At 37.1% G+C, this 7,802-nt stretch overlaps 1 protein-coding gene and 1 long non-coding RNA gene across 2 annotated transcripts in view; one reads left to right on the top strand and one right to left on the bottom strand.

The window, feature by feature from the left end:
• Positions 1 to 7,792, bottom strand: part of LOC104853003 — a 55,266-nt gene extending 47,474 nt beyond the window's left edge. Inside the window, exon 1 of the long non-coding RNA XR_777644.3 lies at positions 7,626 to 7,792. This is a non-coding gene — a long non-coding RNA (uncharacterized LOC104853003). The remainder of the gene's footprint in view (positions 1 to 7,625) is intronic.
• The window catches only part of Slitrk4 (SLIT and NTRK like family member 4), a 10,704-nt gene continuing 10,112 nt past the window's right edge, over positions 7,211 to 7,802 (top strand). The window contains exon 1 of the mRNA XM_033760397.1: positions 7,211 to 7,561. The gene's annotated coding sequence lies outside the window, so the exon portion shown is untranslated. The remainder of the gene's footprint in view (positions 7,562 to 7,802) is intronic.

Here is a 7,802-nt window from a genome sequence, read left to right as displayed (position 1 = left end):
AAAAAAAAAAAAAAAAAAAAAAAAAAAGAAAAGAAAAAAAAAGAAAGAATGAAAAGAAATGAAATATTCCACGTACTGATGGTACATGTTTATTTTAATTTTGGAGAATTTATGTGTACATGGTGTACGATGTGATGTGTTTGTGTAGGAATTCTGAGGATTAAACTCATTTTCTTTCTAGAAAAGCTCTAAATGCAAATATGTTTGATACAGAAGTTGAAGAATACTTGCTTAACAAAAAGTTAATTACTTCAAGCAGGTAATAATTTGAATGAGGACAAAAACCTACTTGAGAGTCTTGTGTCATTCATAAACTGTGTGCAGGACTATGCTAAAAACTCATTTGTTTCTCCTTTATCCATTTGTCCCCTTTAGGCTAGTCTATTCTTGCCACTGGTCTTAATAAAGGATAAAATCTCTAATGAATTGGAGTTACCTTATATAATAATATTTAATAATGAGCTGAAAGTCTCACATGCATTTACTTTTGAGCTGAAATACATTTAACTACTAGTTCTGGTCCACTTTATGCTACTACAGAAATAATATATGAAAATATACCCGTGTAGAATTTCCACTATGCAAACAAAATTCAACCTATTTCACAAAATAGCACTGCTTTTAGAAATTTATTTTACAAAAATCTGACAAAATATTACACTTTTTAAATAAAGATAAAGTTTAGTCAATACATTTACTGAGAAGTGCAAACATTAATGGTGGCTTAGAGTCTTTCTACCTACTACATTGCCCTTTAATTTGCAAGGTATAACCAGCCAAGCAACAAACATCAATCTTGCCATTCCTCGGATTTTAGACTGGAGAATGGCATTTGCTGTACATAAATCTAGAATTCCTCTCAAAGTCTGCCAGTAAAGGTATAGTGGAAAATCAGACACACAGAACTATGGCCCTCACACAGGGATGCCCTGCAATTACTTAGGACAGATGCTCAATCGGAAAAGTCAGAATAACTACCAACAAGACTTCTCTCTTCAGGGCCCGGGAAAACTCACATCTCTTGAAAAAAAGGCAAAGAAATGAAAGGTGTTATGATTATATTGCCCATTCGTAAATTTTCTCATTGGCTCGAGTATTTGGGTCCTATGGTTTTGGCATTCTTTATATTCTTTTTCCATAAAGATAATAAAGATAAAATTGTTATAAAACAGCTTCGGCTATATGTGGAAGTAGAGATCCCCACAACTTTAATCGTGTGGACCAAGAAAGCTTTGACTACAGGTCATCCCTTGAACATTTTTTACTTTAGAATATTTTTACTATAGCACAGTACTAATAGCATCCAGATAGTGTGAGTTAGAGATCAGCATTTCCAACAATGACTATTCTAAGAATGTCGGTCAACAGTAGATATAGTGGACGCTATATCTGTCTGAACAGTTATTGAAGGGCTGAGATTGAATTAATTTGCATATAATTTATCACACTAATATGATTTTAGGTATAATTGCATCACATCCTGTCAGATTTGACTTGCTTTTCTCTAAAAACAGCACAAGCCCCTCCTATGACACAATAATCTTAGACTGAAGAATACTGGTTCTTTAAGTCATTAATAATCTAAAAATATGCCTTTCCACAGATAAAATAATGAAATCAGTGGCCCCACATCACTTCAACATTTCATGCATGTTAAAAGTCATAAACCTGCGTGTACTTTAGTGTTTTTATCACCTTTGTTTTTCTCTTTTTCAGTTTTCCCAACAACATATTTTGTGACAAGATTCAAAAGAAATCATTTTATACATTCTCTCCAGGGCTGTTATAAGGAACTTGGCTGGCATAATAGGAATGTCCACTTCCTTCTGGGTTCTGGAGTATGGAAGGTGAGATTCTAGAGCAGAGTCTGGCAAGTGTGACATTTAAAATAATATTGATGGTAGTATAACTATAATGCTCAGCTCCTCAGCAGTTATTGTGGTGGAAATTAATTTTTTAAATACTCAGATTAAATGAGAATAGAAAGTTAGATAAAGGATGTAAGCCGGAGTAAGATCTTTTGGATTTACTTAACCATAATAGCCATAGCTTTTGAGAGAAATTAAAATATGCACAAGTAAATCATTTAGTTAATCCCATAATGTAACTTCCACATTGTTTGCTTGTTGTATATGTGGAAGTTTGTTTTGCTTATGATAGAAAGAAATAACAATTTGCCAGAAAAACAAAATACTATGGTCTTGGCAAACATTGTATTCATTAATCCTTATAAAATTCAGAGTGATTGAGTCTGTCCTTCCTATTTTACAGATGAGTCAATGAAGCTCAGAGAAGTTAACTCCCTTAAATCTTAGAGCCGTTAAATTGTGAAACAATAATTGCATTTCAAATCTATTTGGAGTGAAATTTTGCACTCTTTCCATTCTGATAGATCTAATTTCACGTTTCTCTGCCATTTGTAAAACAGCATTGATCTCAAAACTCTTTAACTTTACATTCCCTGGAGATTCGAACTTTGGTGAGGCCCCGCCCCAATATTGGGTTTTTGCGAGCATTGAGTGTGTGTCTGAGCAGAGGGTTTCAGAGTTGAATACGAGTGATTAAAACAGAAAACCTTTAAGGACCATTTCAATGCAAAAATTACAATTAACAATAATATCGTGGACATAAAAAGTAGCAGAAATTCGCTGTGATGGCAATTTCTCCTACATAATGATCCCCTGGCATGGGACCAATGGACATTTTTTTCATGACGACCTTATGTGGGCAGATATTACTCAATTTGAGTCAGAGCAGGGAATTAGAAGATCCAATTTTGAATGGAAAAAGAAGGTAGTCAATCACAGATACATGACACTAGCTTACACAGATGTTCCGTTTTCCTCTGACTCACTCTTTGAAGCTTGAAAAGGGATAAATTTTATTTTTGATATAGTAATTGGGGTACAGTCACATCATAAGTCGTGTCTTCATATCATGCCTTTTCAACTTTGTTTTATGCCCCTGCTTTTGACCCAAGGTTTGAGTATTTCAAAAGAAGTTTTTAAAAGAGGAAGAGCTGGTAACAGGATCAGTTTTGAAAGCAAGATATAAGTTTATATTTCTAAGGAAAAATAATCCTGTCATGGGAACATTGGATGAAAAAAAAAGTTTAAAATATTTTGCTAGCTGAGGGGAGCACTCTTGTTGTTTCTCTGAATAGAGCTGAGCATGGTAAAAGCTAAAAGATTCTCATCAACTTTCTGTCTCTCTCCTTGAGGAAGAATTGCCCCGTGCTATTCAGCTTGTACAGCCCCTGGGAGTAATGCTCACAGTAGACAGAGCAGCTATTAACTTCCTACTTTTTATGTCATGATCTTTATTATCTTTGAACTGTTTGAGGGCAGTTCAGCTTATTTCAGGGCCCTAATATTTGACAGTGAGTGAGAAAGATGAGATTTCTCCAAGTTAAAGAATCAAAAGAAAGAAAATGGTTAAAAAAAGAGATGTATTCCCATGTTAGCATCCGTGGCTTAGTAAAATAATATTCTAGACAACATAGGTGGTATAAGTGAACAAGTTCTTATCATGGGTTAAAATTACAAAGATTCTTCAACACAAAATGCATACTTTCATTATTATTCAAAGCATTAATTTGTGAATGAAATATCCAGTAAATAATAAAGCAATTACTGGAGTACACAGAGTTTAATATGTTAATAACTGACATATTTGTCTCTGCCAAGGACAAGTTACCAGCTGTACTATATAGAAATCAGGGGAAGGGGAAGCGCAAGATAGTTAATAGGGTCTAGTCAAGCAGTGAGCTGAGCTCACCCTTTCCAGTTCATTCGGTGTCCTATTGGATTACCATTCTGTTGTTTTAACTGGAGAATAAGTCAGGATGCATACTCCTCCTTTACATGGCTCTCTCTGGCAGTAGCAAAAGCAAACAGATTCAGAATCAACTCAGGTATAAGAGTCAGAAACTCAGGTATAAGAGTCAGAAACCCAGGATGGAAGAAATAAGTTCATTAGAGACAAAGGGAAAAAAGTTGATTTAAGGCACTCTGTCATGCATAATAGATGTGAACTGTTTTTCACATCTTTTATTGGTTTGTTCTTGTGCTAAGCACTGAGACTTTAATAACTGCAAACATTTATAGCCCCTGTATTTTCCTTTGGAAAATCCACTGTGCTTTTAAATCTATTGTGCTTTTAAAGTTAAATGTGCTCTAATTCCTCTGAAAAAGTAACTGTGGAGTAGCAAAAGAGCCTTACGGACCTGGGGTCAAATCTTTACTGAGGCAAATTATTTAGCCAATTTAAACATAATTTTTAAGTACAAAAAAATCCTCTTTTCCCCATGGAACTAAATAAAAAATATTTGTAGGCAAAGTTCCTAAGAGGCACTCAATAGGTAGTACAATTTTATGAGCTAGATTATGACCTGAAAGCTTTCTTTCCACTCATAAACTTAATAAAATTTATAAAAATGAACAATTAGTTCATGTTTCTCACAGTGCAAGGACAAAAAAAAATTTTTAACCTCATGGAACCAAGGATTTAAAAAATGTATTTAATCATAGAAATGGCTCTATCCAGCTGTATTAACAACTTAAGAAACTGTTTTTGTCTTCCACTAAGAGAAATGCCACATTCATAATTATTCAAATGCCAGTGGACAAATGAATCTTTAGTGTTAAATTCGGTGATCTGTGACACCTGTATACCAAAATTGAGGAGAAATTGCAGCAATACAAGGCAGAATAAAGACAGGATACTGTGAAAGTAAAAGACCAAAGAGTAAGGTTAAAATGTGTTGGTATTATAATCATTTTGGCTTGGTAGTGTTTTTATGGCTAAAATGGCCTTTGGAAATAAGGACATTCAATATCTTGAAAATCCTCCTACAAGTGATTATTTGTCCTACAGGAGGGAGATAGCAGTGTATCAGAGAAACCTCATGTTCCATGGGCATGCTTACAAAGTCAAGATTAATATTTGGAGAAATATTCACTGTATCTGCAACCATATATTTTAAGAAGCTATATCACATTCACCAAAAATATCAAACAACCACCAAAAATAGTGCTATAGTATGCTTAACAGCTTTATTTACAGGTTTATTTCCCTTTTTATGCTAGATATTCTTCTTAGTTTGCTATTGTTCTATATAGATGTTGTGTATAGATCCAGGCAATTGAAAAGAGACACAGATATCAATGATTAGGTTTTTATATTGCTTTGGAAGGAAAAGAAGCATAAAAATTTAAAAGTTGTTACTTCTATTATATGTGCCCACTTAATCTTTTTAAAGGAGAAAAGTATTTTCTTTTAAAGCATTCATTTGAGTGAGTTGAATATTAATCACTGAAAAATTCCTAGCACTATTATTAATTGCAATTTATCAGTGTTCTGGCTGCACTGACTTTCAGATATCTCTCACCTTATTCTTGTTGAACAGAGCATTCCACAATTATTGGAATTGAATACAGCTGAGTTTCGGAACAGTTTCTCAAGTTGAATAAAGATAGGCATTTAAATCATCTGATATTTACTGTCCAAATCTGGCCTTTTCAGCTATTACAGTACTTAAAATATACATTATATTTTCCGGTAAAACTTTTTTTGCTCATTCTATTGAATCTTGTTAACATTTATAGTAAAGGACAAACAGTTCACCTATCCTAATTTTAAAAAAGTACTGTAGCATCCTGAATCCTTTGCATTTAGAATAAATGCCAACTTGTTTTGGTATCCATTACCACTTTCAAATTGCATTATGCAATATAATGCAAATGTGAGTTCTTAATTAGCAAAATCTGTTTTGTTCAAATGTACATTAGAGGGATTTTTCAACGTATTGCAGCTGTTACCTATGGAGGAAACACATTTCACCTTACTAAGAGGAGCTGGTCACGTACATACGTTGTTACGGACGGATCATTTAGGGTTTCCTTAAGCAATGCTATTTCATAATGGATTTCACATTGACTATAGCAAATTTTACCATTGCTGCCCACTCAGTTTCTGCCTCTAGGTTGTTTTTCTTCAAGAGAAGATGAAATTTTTCAAAGCAATAGGGAGTGGGGGTGGAGGAAGGGTTCTTTAGGAAGGATGTAGTATCTACCAAGATCAAAACGAAACATGTCTATAGATGCGTATCTATTTAAATATCCATTTAAATACTGTATACACATCTTTGTACACATGCTGTGTCCAGTCAACATTCTCAAGAATATAACCTGAAGGCAGCCTCATGAAATGACGAAAACGAAAAACAAATTAAAACATTTGTGATTAGATAGTGGGGTAATATAGAAGGTAGAGCATTATGGACAAATAGAATAATAAATCGGTTGCCCATTGGATTCTTTGCCTAAATGTGGGGCCTTTAAACAACAACCAATTATGATAAATGCTTAACTGTAGGAGTTCAGGCAGACAGCCAAATTCTGGTTTCAAAGCTCTTGCTAGTTTTAACTTAAAGAGTTTACATTTTTAAGCAAAAGGTTTTCTGGAGCCACCTGGTCCCTGAAATGTGGCAAAGAATGGGCTACCAAAGGAGTCTGAGGAAAACAAGTTAACAATTTACCTAAAGCCAGTTTATTCCTATGGACACAAAGTAAAGAAAGCTTAGCCAACCACCTACAAAAACAGCGAGTCTGGGGGAGGGAGCAAAAGGAACGTTTAGTTTTTTTCTTGTTTAGGAAAGCCAGGTATTTGAAACGCAAGGAAGATGGCAAAACTCTTCCGCCATCCCCATCCCCTAAGTTTATTAAATTGCCAATCTGCATGAAATAGGTTTCAACCTTAGCCCTTCCTCGGGACCTTCCCGCTCTCTGTGGAAAGACTAAAGGCGGGTTCAAGGGGCTGTGACAATCCACCCTCTAGTCTGCAGCCTTGGGATATTTGAGAGTCAGCTGCTAAGGCCTCTCATACAGTCGCTGAGGGGCTACAGAAGTGACTTTTCTTAGTCCATTTCCTTCCCGCCTCCTCAGTGTACCCTGAAGGTCTTTTCCCCTTCCCTCTTTACAGTGCCACCAGCACAGCCCCAACGCTTCGCTTCAAACCTTGTCTCCCCCACCCCCATTCTCGAACGTCTCACATCCACCACCACCACTACCCCCCCAACCAAAGTCCCCTCCCGGTCACCACCAAAGCCCGGAGAAGTGGGACGCACACAATGCCTCCCTTATAGGGCTTCGGCACGAAACTGGGCATGCTCAGTAGCCAAAGCAGCTTTTTTTTTCCCCTTTTGGTCGCAAGTGCGGCAGCTCTCCCAGTCCCACACCTCTTTCCTCTACCCCTATACCCTGTCCCCACCCCCAGCTCCTTAATCATTCGGTTTAACCAGTTTTTTGCCGAGAGCTCCGGGAGTACTAAAAGGCAGAGAATTAACCCGCCTCCCCCTAACCCCACCAAATAGTCTCACTTTGCGCTAAAGCCTTTCACTTTTGCCTTAAAACCCCCGGCCCCTTTCGGGTAGACAAGTAGGGGGAGTGCGAATACTGCTGGATCCCAGGAAACTGGTCCCACGAAGGCTCCATCTAGGATCGTCCGCTACCGAGAAGTATTCCCGGAGCTCTCCGTTCTGCGGGGTGACAATGAGCCAAAGGTACCGTACCCGGGATACAACACCCAAGTGCGACGGTTGCATTTGAATGTCATCGTTGACTCACCCCCCTCCGTCCTGGAATTACCCAATTCCGCGTAGACTCGACGGCCCTGTGTGTCTTAAGTCCCCCTCCCTCCTGGTTCTCCAGTGTTTCTTTGGCTTTTCCTGGGTTCTCGGTTGTTCCCTCAGCGAAACGACCCGGGTGCGTGCGTGCGTGTGTGTGTGTGTGTGTGTGTGTGTG

The sequence above is a fragment of the Fukomys damarensis genome, unplaced genomic scaffold (genome assembly GCF_012274545.1).
Source record: "Fukomys damarensis isolate Sample0158 unplaced genomic scaffold, DMR_v1.0_HiC HiC_scaffold_39, whole genome shotgun sequence".
Lineage (NCBI taxonomy): Eukaryota > Metazoa > Chordata > Mammalia > Rodentia > Bathyergidae > Fukomys > Fukomys damarensis.
The sequence above is the reverse complement of the archived record's forward strand: the minus strand, read 5'-3'. Positions and strand labels throughout refer to the sequence as shown.